This window comes from Macaca nemestrina, chromosome 15, assembly GCF_043159975.1.
Source record: "Macaca nemestrina isolate mMacNem1 chromosome 15, mMacNem.hap1, whole genome shotgun sequence".
Lineage (NCBI taxonomy): Eukaryota > Metazoa > Chordata > Mammalia > Primates > Cercopithecidae > Macaca > Macaca nemestrina.
The window spans coordinates 86,031,970-86,045,118 of NC_092139.1; positions in this window are offsets into that span (position 1 = coordinate 86,031,970).

Below are 13,149 nucleotides of genomic sequence, written 5' to 3' on the forward strand. Positions count from 1 at the left end.
CCTTAGTTCCTTACTGGTAACGAAGCCCCCCATGGTGGAGGCTGCGAGGCTGCAGGGGAGGCCGATGCCAGTCCCAGTTCTCTTCTTCCATTCCTGAGTGCCATCCACCTGGGCTTCCTGGGCCCTCACAGCTCATCCAACCTCAGACCTGCCCCTCAGAGTAGGCATCGCTGGCTGTTAGTCAGAATTGGAGGTGATTGTGGCTTTAGCTTCCCCAGCGGGTGAGGGAGTTGGGGGCAGGGAGCTCTGGTACGATCCACGAAGGGTCAAGGGGTCTATAGAATGGTGAGCCAGGCCGGGTGCAGTGGCTCACACCTGTAATTCCAGCACTTCAGGAGGCCGAGGTGGGCGGATCACTTGAGGTCAAGAGTTTGAGACCAGCCTGGCCAACATGGTGAAACCCCATCTCTACTAAAAATACAAAAATTAGCTGGGCGTAGTGGCGTGCACCTGTAATCCCAATTACTCAGGTGGCTGAGGGAGAATCTCTTGAACCTGGGAGGCAGAGGTTTCAGTGAGCCGAGATCATGCCATTGCACTCCATGCTGGGCAACACAACGAGACTCCGTCTCAAAAAAAAAAAAAAAAGGTCCACCAAAGTACATCATCAACCAAATTTCGTAAAACTAGTGCTAAAGAGAAAGTCTTAAAAGCATGGAGAGGAAAAAGACACATTGTGTGCAGAGGAATCAAGAAGAAGGAGATTTCTTGTTGGAAACAATGCAAGCAAGAAGATAGTGTAGCAATATCTTTAAAGTACTGCAAGAAAAAAATCCCTATAACCTAAAATTCTTTTTCTTTTTTTTTTTAAAGACAGGATTTCACTTTGTCACCTAGGCTGCAGTGCAGTGGCACAAACATGGCTCGCTGCAGCCTCAGCCTCCAGGTTCAAGTGATCCTCCCTCTTCAGCTGCCCAAGCACCCAAATAGCTAGGACTACAGGCGTGCACCACCACACCCAGCTAATTTATTTTATTTTATTTCATTTTATTTTTATTTTTTAGATTTTTTGTAGAGATGGGGTTTCACCATGTTGTGCAGGCTGGTCTTAAACTCCTGAACTCAAGTGATCCATTCGCCAATCCCAGTGCTGGGATTACAGCATGAGCCACCATGCCCAGCCTTAACCTAAATTCTACACTCACCAAAAATATATTTCAAAAATGAAGGCAATACCACGTCCATGAATGAGCCTGAAAAAAATAAATGAAGGCAGCCGGGTGTGGTGGCTCAAGCTCGTAATCCCAGCACTTTGGGAGACTGAGGCTGGCGGATCACCTGAGGTCAGGAGTTTGAGACCAGCCTGGCCAACATGGTGAAATCCTGTCTCTACTAAAAATACAAAAATTAGCTGGGTGTGGTGGCGGGCGCCGGTAATTCCAGCTACTTGAGAGGCTGAGGCAGGAGAATCGCTTGAACCCAGGAGACAGAGGTTGCAATGAACTGAGATCGTGCCACTGCACTCCAGCTGGCATGACAGAGCAAGACTCCATCTCAAAAAACAGAGACAAAATAGACTTCTGCTTCCTAGAAGACAGATAAACGTGTTTCCCTATTCCTTCCACAAATAAAAACCCTAAATGTTATAAATAAAGCAAACATAAGGAGATTCTAAGTGCTATAAAGAAGGCAGAGAAGCCAGAGACTTAGAGCCAAGGATGAAATGGTGGTGTTTCTCTGGGTTGTCTTTTTGTTTTTTATTCTTACTTTATTTATTTCAGAAACAGGTCTCATTCTGTCACGCAGGCTGGAGCGCAGGGACACAGCCATAGCGCACTGCAACTCTGAACTCCTAGGCTCAAGTGATACTCCCACCTCAGCCTCCCAAGTAGCTGGGACTACAGGTATGCACCACCACCCAGCTAATATTTTTTTTAAATTTTTGTAGAGACAGTCTTGCTATGTTGCTCAGGCTGATCTTGTAACTCCTGGTCTCAAGGGATCCTCCTGCCTCAGCCTCCCAAAGCACGGGGGTGACAGGCATGAGCCACCATGCCCAGCCTCCTAGGTTATCTTTTTGATTCATGTATCCCAAACTGCATACAGAGGAGCTGGACACCCAGAAACACCAATGGGTACAGGCACAAAATAAGTCCCAAGCAAAGCCTGTTCTGTCTAGCCAAAAGATCAGGACAAAGACTAGCAAAACAAAAATATTTCAGACAATAACCACTGTACTCAAGCCAAACTACTACAGAAAAAAACTGTGGCCCCAACCCTGCCCTCAATAGCAAAGACCAGTGGGGAGCCTAGACTCCTACCCTTGCCAGGCTGTAAGAGATGCTCCAGCCTCCTACTGGGGTGTTTGGAAGAGGTCAAGGAGGACTTGAGTGGAAATAGGTCCCCCTCCCTGACCACGGTGTCAGTGGAGACCACATGGGGATCCTGGACTTCCACTCCTAACGTGGTAGTAAGGGCCCCCTCCAGGTCTTCACTATGGTACTGTCAGAGGAACCTAGCAGAGGGTAAGGACCTTCATCATTTTCCAGAGGTGATGAGGCTCTCCCCGCCCACACATGGTGCCAGTGGAGGCCACTTGGGGATCAGCAGCAGGCATTCCCCCCATCCATACCTGGGGTATCACAGGAGGCTGAGTGGGGAGCAGGAACTCCCAGCCCCACCAAGCAGTCACAGGGATCCCTGTGGCCCCAGGTGTCAATGGAGGTAGGGTGGAGAACGTGGACTTCCACCTCCACCTGGCAGTAAAGTGTCCCCTGTCACTGCCAGAATGGTGTCAGAGGAAGCCCTTGCTAAAACACAAGATTTAAATAAGATCCACAGTCTTTCTTTCTTTTTTTTTTTTTTTTTTTTTTTGAGACGGAGTCTCACTCTGTCACCCAGGCTAGAGTGCAATGGCACCATCTTGGCTTACTGCAAGCTCCGCCTCCCGGGTTCAAGCCATTCTCCTGCCTCGGCCTCCAGAGTAGCTGGGACTGCAGGCGCCCGCCACCACACCTACAAAAAAGGCTAAATTTTTGTATTTTTAGTAGAGACAGAGTTTCACTGTGTTAGCCAGGATGGTCTCGATCTCCTGACCTCGTGATCCGCCCTCCTCGGCCTCCCAAAGGTCTGGGATTACAGGCGTGAGCCACCGCACCCGGCTGATTCACAGTCTTATAATAACCAAATTATCCAAGTTCTGATTGAAAATAAGTCATCAGGCCCAGCAGGGTGGTTCATGCCTGTAATCCCAGCAGTTTGGGAGGCCAAGGCGGGCGGATCACGAAGTCCGGAGATCAATACCATCCTGGCCAACACAGTGGAACCCCGTCTCTACTAAAAACTCAAACAAATTAGCTGGGCGTGATGGCAGGCGCCTGTAGTCCCAGCTACTCAGGAGGCTGAGGCGGGATAATTGCTTGAACCTGGGAGGCAGAGGCTACAGTAAGCCGAGATCATGCCACTGCACTCCAGCCTGGGCAACAAACCAAGACTCTATCTCAAAAAAAAAAAAAAAAAGAAAAAGAAAAAAGAAGAAAAGTCATCATACCAAGTATCAGTCAGATACTAAATTGGCCGGGTGCGGTGGCTCACGCCTGTAATCCCAGCACTTTGGGAGACCGAGGTGGGCAGATCACTTGAGATCAGGTGTTGGAGACCAGCCTGATCAACATGGTGAAACCCCGTCTCTACAAAAAAATTAGCCAGGCTTAGTGGTGCATGCCTGTAGTCCCAGCTACTCTGGAGGCTCAGGCATGAGAATCACTTGAGCCTGGGAGGCAGAGGTTGCAGTGAGCTGAGATCGTGCCATAGCACTCCTGGGCAACACAGCAAGATCCTGCCTCAAAAAAAAAAAAAAAAAGACAATCAACAGACATAAAGATGGAGATGTCACAGATGTGAGAATTAATTCAGATTTCAAAGCAGACATGATAAAAATGCTTCAGTGAGTGATTACAGATATGCTTGAAACAAATGAAAATATAGGAAGTCTTACAAAGAAATAAGAACTACATAGAAATTTTAGAACTAGGCCAGTCATGGTGGCTCATGCCTGTAATCCTAGCACTTTGGGAGGGCGAGGCAGGTGGATTGCATGAGTTCAGGAGTTAGAGACCAGCCTTGGCAACATGGTGAAACTCTGTGTCTACTAAAATACAAAAAAATTAGCTGGGTGTGGTGGCAGGCACCTGTAATCCCAGCTACTCGGGAGGCTGAGACAAGAGAATTTCTAGAACCCAGGAGGCGGAGGTTGCAGTGAGCCGAGATCGCACCACTGTACTGCAGCATGGGCAACACAGTGAGACTCTGTCTCTGAAAAAAAAAAAAAAAGAAATTTTAGAACTAAAATATAGTAACCAAAATTTAAAAAGGTCATTGGATATCAGCTAGACAGCAACATGGAAGGGACAGAGGAAACTACTGGTGAATTGGAAGCTGAAACAATGCAATTATCCCATCTCGACCAGCCACAGTGGCTCACACCTATAATCGTAGCACTTTGGGAGGCTGAGGCAGGAGGATTACTTTAGGCCAGGAGTTAAAGACCAACTGGCAACATAGTGAGACCCTGTCTCTATTAAAAAAAATTTTTTTTAACCCAATTATCTCATCTGAACAAGACAGAAAATTCATTGAAAAAATAAGAATAAACAAAGGCTCCGAAAATATGAGATCATAACAAAAGACCTAACATCCACGTCATGAGAGTGCCCAAAGGAGAGGAGAAAGGGAGTGGGGTTAACAAAGTACTCAAAGAAATAATAGCTGGAAATTTCCTGAATTTAGCAAAAATAAAAAAAAAAAGAGAGCGAGAGAGAAAAAAAAAAACACTACAGATTCAAGAAGTTAAGTGAGGCCAGGTGTGGTGGTTCACACCTTTGAGGGCCAAGATGGGAGGACCGCTTGAGTCCAGGAGTTCACGACCAGCCTGGGCAACATGAGACCCCTGTAGAGAGAGAGAGAGAGGAGAAAAGTCAAACTGAACCTCAAACATGATAAACTTAAAGAGATCCACACTAAAACATCTTTTTTTTTTTTTTTGGAGACAGATTCTTGCTCTGTCCCCCAGGTTGGAATGCAGTGGCACGATCTCGGCTCACTCCAAACTCTCCCTCCCAGGTTCAAGAAATTCTCCTGCCTCAGCCTCCCAAGTAGCTGGGACTACAGGCGCCCCCCACCACGCCCAGCAAATTTTTTTTTTTTTTTTTTGTATTTTTAGTAGAGCCGGGGTTTCACCGTGTTAGCCAGGATGGTCTTGATCTCCTGACCTCGGGATCCGCCCGTCTCGACCTCAAAAGTGCTGGGATTACAGGCGTGAGCCATCACGCCCAGCCTAATTTTTATTTTGTATTTCAGTAGAGACAGGATTTCACCGTATTACCCAGGCTGGTCTCGAACTCCTGAGCTCAGGCAATCTGGCTGCACTCGGCCTCCCAAAGTGCTAGGATTACAGGCGGGAGCCACCGCGCCAGGCTCAAAACATCTTAATTGAACTTCTGAAACCTAAAGGCAATTCAGCTAGAGAGAAAAACGATACCTCACCTATCCGGGAAGAAAATGAATCAAATGACAGAGAATTTCTCTTCAGAAACCAGGGAGGCTGGGCGCGGTGGCTCACGCCTGTAATCCCAGCACTTTGGGAGGCCGAGACGGGCGGATCACGAGGTCAGGAGATCGAGACCATCCTGGCTAACACGGTGAAACCCCGTCTCTACTAAAAAATACAAAAAATTAGCCGGGCGTGGTGGCGGGCGCCTGTAGTCCCAGCTACTCGGGAGGCTGAGGCAGGAGAATGGCCTGAACCCGGGAGGCGAAGCTTGCGGTGAGCCGAGATCCGGCCACTGCACTCCAGCCCGGAGGACAGAGCGAGACTCCGTCTCAAAAAAAAAAAAAGAAAGAAAAGAAAAGAAACCAGGGAGACCAGAAGAAAGTAGCACATTTTTTTTTTGAGGTGGAGTCTCGCTGTGTCACCCAGGCTGGAGTGCAGTGACCGGATCTCGACTCACTGCAAGCTCCGCCTCCCGGGTTTACGCCATTCTCCTGTCTCAGCCTCCTGAGTAGCTGGGACTACAGGCGCCCGCCACCTCGCCCGGCTAGTTTTTTGTATTTTTTAGTAGAGACGGGGTTTCACCGTGTTAGCCAGGATGGTCTCCATCTCCTGACCTCCTGATCCGCCCGTCTTGGCCTCCCAAAGTGCTGGGATTACAGGCCTGAGCCACTGCACCGGGCCTGAAAGTAGCATATTTTTTAAGTGCTGAAAGAAAAAAAAAATCTCAATGCAGAATTCTATGTTTAGTCAATATATTATTCAAGAACGAAGGGGGGAAATATTTTTTTTCAAGTGAAGGAAAACTAAGAGAATTTGTTGCCAGCAATATATGCTGAAAGAATGCTAAAGGATGTTCCTTAAACAGAAAGGAAATGGTAAAATAAGAGTCTTGGAACATCAGGAAGGAAGAAAGAACATGATAAGCAAAATACTGGTAAATATTAATACAATAGACTTTCCTCCTCCTCTTGAGTTTCCTAAATTATGTTTCATGGCTGAAGCAAAAATTATTACACTGCTTAAATGGTTCTCAATGTATGTAGAGGAGATATCTAAGATATATAATTGTATTATAAATGGGGGAGGGTAACAGGACATTAAGGGAGGTAAGGTTTTTTGTTTGTTTGTTTGTTTTTTGAGATGAAGTCTCGCTCCGTCGCCCAGGCTGGAGTGCAGTGGTGTGATCTCGGCTCACTGCAAGCTCCACCTCCCATGTTCAAGTGATTCTCCTGCCTCAGCCTCCTGAGTAGCTGAGACTACAGGTGCCCGCCACCACGCCCAGCTAATTGTTGTATTTTTAGTAGAGACAGGGTTTCACCGTGTTAGCCAGGCTGGTCTCGAACTCCTGACCTCAGGTGATCGGCCTGCCTCAGCCTTCCAAAGTGCTGGGATTACAGGCATGAGCCACCATGCCCAGCTGGGAGGTCAGGTTTTTACACTTCATTCCAAATGATAAAATGTTGACACCTGGAAACTTTGATTATATAATATACATTATATATATATTTATCCTACAGCAACCACTAAAAAGCTATACAAAGGTATCAAGAAGAAAAAAAAAATCACAAATGCTGGTGAGGTTGCAGAGGAAAGAGAACTCTTATACACTCTTCGTGGGAAAGTGCACACATCTGGTCCCATAAACTAGCCCAGCCACAATAGAGAACAGCACGGAGGGTCCTCATAAAAACCACACATAGACGTACCATACCATCTAGCAACTGCATGACTGGGCGTTAATCCAGAGGAAGGAAATCCTTGATCAAAGACACATCTGCACCCTTATGTTTACCGCAGCACTATTCACTAGCCAGGACAGGGAATCAACCTAGGTGTTCTTACAGCAGAGGAACGGATAAAGAAAAGGTGGTACATGTACACAACAGAATACTATTCAGCCATTAAAAAAAAAGAAATCCTGCCATTCATGGCAACATAAATGGAACTGGAGAACACTATAAGTGAAATGAGCCCGGAACAGAAAGGTTATTTATTTATTTATTTTTCATTTATTTATTTATTTATTGAGATGGAGTCTCCTTCTGTTGCCCAGGCTGCAGTGCAATGGTGCAATCTCAGCTCACTGCAACCTCTGCCTCCTGGGTTCAAGCAATTCTCCCACCTCAGCCTCCCAAGTAGCTGGGACTACAGGCGCCCACCACCATGCCTGGCTAATTTTTGCATTTTTAGTAGCAACAGGGTTTCACTATGTTGGCCAGGTTGGTCTCGAACTCCTGACAAAGTGCTGGGATTACAGGTGTGAGCCACCATACCCTGGCCCAACTATGTGCTTTTATGTTTATTTTTATGAATACAAATGCAAAGATAAAAGTCTAAGGCATACATGCCAAATTGATATCTATTATTGCCTATGCGTAGGAGACTCTGGAATTTACTGGGGGAAATATCAGGGATATTTCTATATTGTTTGAAATTGTACAACATGAATGTATTACATCTTACCTATACAATTATTATTTTTTTAATGAACAGTTGTAGCTTATATATAATTCATTCAGAATAAATAAATAAAAGAAGAACATGGGGGAAAGCTATACAAAGAGACACACTCGAAAACACAAAATGAATTTTTTTTTTTTTTTTTTGTGATGGAGTCTCGCTCAGTTGCCCAGGCTGGAGTGCAGTGGTGCGATCTCGGCTCACTGCAAGCTCCGCCTCCCAGGTTCATGCCATTCTCCTGCCTCAGCCTCCCGAGCAGCTGGGACTACAGGCACCCGCCACCACGTCTGGCTTTTTTTGTATTTTTAGTAGAGACAGGGTTTCACTGTGTTAGCCAGGATGGTCTCGATCTCCTGATCTCACGATCTGCCCACCTCAGCCTCCCAAAGTGCTGGAATTACAGGCATGAGCTACTGTGCCGGCCTCAAAACGTAATTTTAAGGAATATTCAAGTAAGCCACAGGAAAGCAGGGAAAAGTAAAGAGAAATAAACAAAAAGAGACACAACAAACAAAAAAACAAAATAAAATAGCACTCTTGGGCCAGGCACGGTGGTTTGTGCCTGCAATCTGAGCACTTTGGGAGGTGGAGGCGGGCAGATTACTTGAGGCCAGGAATTTGAGACCAGCCTAGCCAAGATGGCAAACCCCCATCTCTACTAAAAATACAAAAACTAGCCAGGCATGGTGGTGCACACCTGCAATCCCAGCTACTGGGGTGCCTGAGGCATGAGAATCGCTTGAACCCAGGAGGCCAGGAGGCAGAGGTTGCAGTGAGCTGAGATCACACCATTGCACTTGGGCCTGGGCGACAGAGCAAGCAAGCAGGCAGGCAGGCAGACAGAAAGGAAGAAAGGAAGGAGAGATGGAGGGAGGGAAGGAGGAAGGAAGGAAGGAAGGAAGGCAGGAAGGCAGGAAGGCAGGAAGGAAGGAAGGAAGGAAGGAAGGAAGGATTACTAGGACAAAGACACATAATGATAAAAGGGTCAATTCACCAAAAAGACATAGCAATTCTAAATATATAGGCACCAAACAACAGAGCTGCAAAACATGTGAAGCAAAACTGATAAAACTAAATGGAGAAATAGATAAATGGACAATTGTAGTTGAAGCTTCAACATTTCTCTCTCAACAATTGATAGAAAAACTAGACAGAAAATCAGCAAGTACACAGAATCTCAACAGCATCAACTACCAGGATTTACTCAACATTTACAGAGCACTACCTAACAGCAGCAGACTACACATTCTTTTCTAGTGCCCACAGAACCAACCATATCTTGGGTCATAAAGAAACCTCAAAATCAATGAAACCAAAAGTTGGTTCTTTGAAAAGTTCAACAAAATTGACAAATCTTTAGCTAGATTGACCTAAAAAGAGGGAGGAAACTCAAATTACCTAAATCCGGAATGAAAGAAGAGATATCACTTGTGGCCTTACATAAATTATAGTGATTTTATTTATTTATTTTACTTTATTTTATTTTTTTGAGATGGAGTCTCGCTCTGTCGCCCAGGCTGGAATGCAGTGGTGCGATCTCAGCTCACTGCAACCTCCCGGGTTCAAGTGACTCTCCTGCCTCAGCCCCCTGAGTAGCTGGGATCACAGGTGCCCACAACCACGCTGGGGTAATTTTTGTATTTTTAGTAGAGACGGGGTTTCACTGTGTTGGCCAGGTTGATCTCCAACTCCTGACCTCAGGTGATCCACTGGCCTCGGCCTCACAAAGTGCTGGGATTATAGATGTGAGCCACCACACCTGACCAAAATAGTGATTTTAGAGGAATACTATGAACAGTTGTATGCCAACAAATTAGTTAACCTAGATGAAATTGACCAATTCTTAGAAACACAGACTACCAAACCTGACTCAAAAAGAAATAGAAAATCTGAATAGATCTATAACAAGCAAATATAATACAAAAAATTAGCCGGGCACGGTGGCAGATGCTTGTAATCCCAGCTATTCAGGAGGTTGAGGCAGGAGAATCACTTGAACCCAGGAGGTGGAGGTTCCAGTGAGTCAAGATCGCACCAATGCACTCCAGCCTGGGCAACAAGAGCGAAACTCCATCTCAAAAACAAACAAACAACAACAACAATGAACACGAGCAAATATAACAAACAGATTGAGTTAGGAAAAAGAAAAAAAAAATTCCAACAAAGAAAAGTCTAGGACCAGACGGCTTCATTGGTAAATTCTACCAATGTTTTTTTTTTTTTTTTTTTTTTTTTAGATGGAGTCTTGCTCCATTGCCCAGGCTGGAGTACAGTGGCTCAGTTCACTGCAACCTGCACCTCCTGGGTTCACGCAGTTCTCCTGTCTCAGCCTCCCAAGTAGCTGGGATTACAGATGCCCGCAACCATGCGTGGCTAATTTTCGTATTTTTAGTACAGACAGGGTTTCGCCATGTTGGCCAGGCTGGTCTTGAACTCCTGACTTCATGTGATCCACCTGCTTCGGCCTCCCAAAGTGGTGGGATTACAGGCGTCAGCCACGGTGCCTGGCCATATCAAATGTTTAAAAAAGAACTAGCACCAATCAATTTCAAACTCTCTTACCAAAAAAAAAAAAAGAGAGAGAGAGGGAACTCACTTCATTCTATGAAACCAATATTACTTTGATACCAAAAGTAAAGCAAAAAAAAAAAAAAAAAAAAAAGAAGAAGAAACTACAGACCAATATCCCACATGAATATAGATGCAAACATTCTTAATAATATTTTATAAAATAAATTCAGCAATATATAAAAATAATTATACACCATGATCAAGTGGGATTTATTCCTAGAATACAAGCTTGGTTCAACTTCCAAAGATCAATCAACGTTTACCAATGTAAGCTAAAGAAGAAAAATCACACGATTACATTAATTGACACAAAATAAGTATATGATGAAATTCAACACCCATTCATGATAAAAGCTGTTGGTAACTAGTAATAGAAACTTCTTCAACTTGATAAACAGTGTCTACAAAAAACCTACAGCTAAAATTATACTTAATAGTGGAAAGCTGAATACTTTTCTCTGAAAATTAGGGACAAGGCAAAAATTTTGCTTTCGCCACTCTTACTCAGTATAGTGCTGGAAGTTCCAGACATTACAGAAAGGGGAGAAAGAGATTGAGATCAGAAAGGAAAAACTAAAGCTGTTTCTGTTTGCAGATGCCATAATTGTCTATGCATCAATTCCCATGGAATCTTTTAAAAAGCCTTAGAGTTTAGCAAGATACAAGGATTCAAGATAAACAGACAAAAATCAATTGCTATTTCTATATACAAGCAATGAGCACATGAAAACCAAAATAAAAAATAATATCATTTGCAATCACGCAAAAAATGAACTAGGTGTAAATCTAACCAAATACAGGTTTGTACTGGTAAGGACTTACATGCTGAAAACTACAAAACCCTGGTGAAAGACATTTCAAGATATAAACAAATAGAGAGACATAGTCTGTTAATGGACTGGAAAACTCAACATGGTAAAGATGTGAATAGTTCAATTCCTTTCAAAATTCTAGAAAGATTTCTTGGCCAGGCACAGTGCCTCATGCCTGTAATCCCAGCACTTTGGGAGGCTGAGGAGGGTGGATCACAAGGTCAGGAGATGGAGACCACCCTGGCTAACATGGTGAAACCCCATTTCTAGTAAAAATACAAAAATCAGCTGGGCGCAGTGGTGTGTGCCTGTAATTCCAGCTACTGGGGAGGCTGAGGCAGGAGAATCACTTGAACCTGTGAGGTGGAGGTTGCAGTGAGCTGAGATCGCGCCACTGTACTCCAGCCTGGGCAACAGAGCGAGACTCCGTCTCAAAAAAAAAAAGGAAAAAGAAAGATTTCTTATAGATATAGGCAAGATTATTCTAAAATTTATAAGAAAAACCAAAGAATTAAAATAGTTAAAACAATTCCAAAAAAGAAGAATAAAGTGGGAAGAGTCACTCTACCAAATTTCAAGATTTGTGTAGACTGTTTGGCATTAGTGGACGGATAGATACATTCATTCAGTGAAACAGCCTAGAGAACCCAGAAACAGCCCCACACAAAAGTATAACCGGCTGATTTTTGACAAGCACGTAAAAGCAATTCAATGATACAAAGGAAACCAGGAACTCAGACAGACATTTGTACCTCCATGTTCATAGCAGCATCATTCACGACATCCCAAAGGTGGAAAAACCCAAATGTCCATCAGTGAATGATGAGATAAACAAATAACCAAACCTAAAAGTGGCATATCCATACAATGGAACTTTATTCAGCCTTAAAAAGAAAGAAGATTCCAGTACATGCCACAACACAGATGAACCTTAAAGACATGATGCCAGGTGAAATAAACCAAACGCAAAAGGACAAATACTGTATGATTCCATTGATATGAGGAGGGGCCTAGAATAGTCAAATTCATAGAGACAGGAAGTGGAATGGGGATTACCAGGGGTGGGGTGGGGTGGGGCAGAGTACAAAATAGGGCTTTTCTGTATCTATTGAAATTTTGTTGTTGTTTTATTCTGTTAATGTCGTGATTCACACTACGTAATTTTATACCAAACTTGTATTTTTGCGATAAATCCAACTCTTAGTCATGATGATTTATCTTTTTTTTTTTTTGAGACGGAGTCTCGCTGTCGCCCAGGCTGGAATCATCTCAGTTCACTGCAACCTCCACCTCTTGGGTTCAAGAGATTCTCCTGCCTCAGCCTCCACGTAACTGGGACTACAGGCGCGCACCACCACGCCACCTGGCTAATTTCTGTATTTTTAATAGAGACGGGGTTTTACCATGTTGGCCAAGCTGGTCTTGAACTCCTGACCTTAGGTGATCCGCCTGCCTCGGCCTCCCAAAGTGCTGGGATTACAGCCGTGAGCCACCACGCCCGGTCGATTTATCTTTTTTATATATTATTGGATTCAGTTTGCATCTCTGTTCATGAGTGAAATTTACCAGTAATTTTATTTTTTTGTCCTGTTCTTCTTCAGTTTGTATATCAAGATTAGGTTCGTTTTGTAAAACTGAAGTGAAAGTGTTTCTCACTTTTCTATTCTCTGAAATAATTTTTACAAGGTTGGAATTGTCTGTTTTTTGAAAGGCAGAATTTGTTTGCAAAGTTATTTTAACATTTTTGGGGGAGGAGGGGAATATTTTAAATTACTGATTACGTTTCTGTAATTGTTGTTAAGACAATTGAGGTTT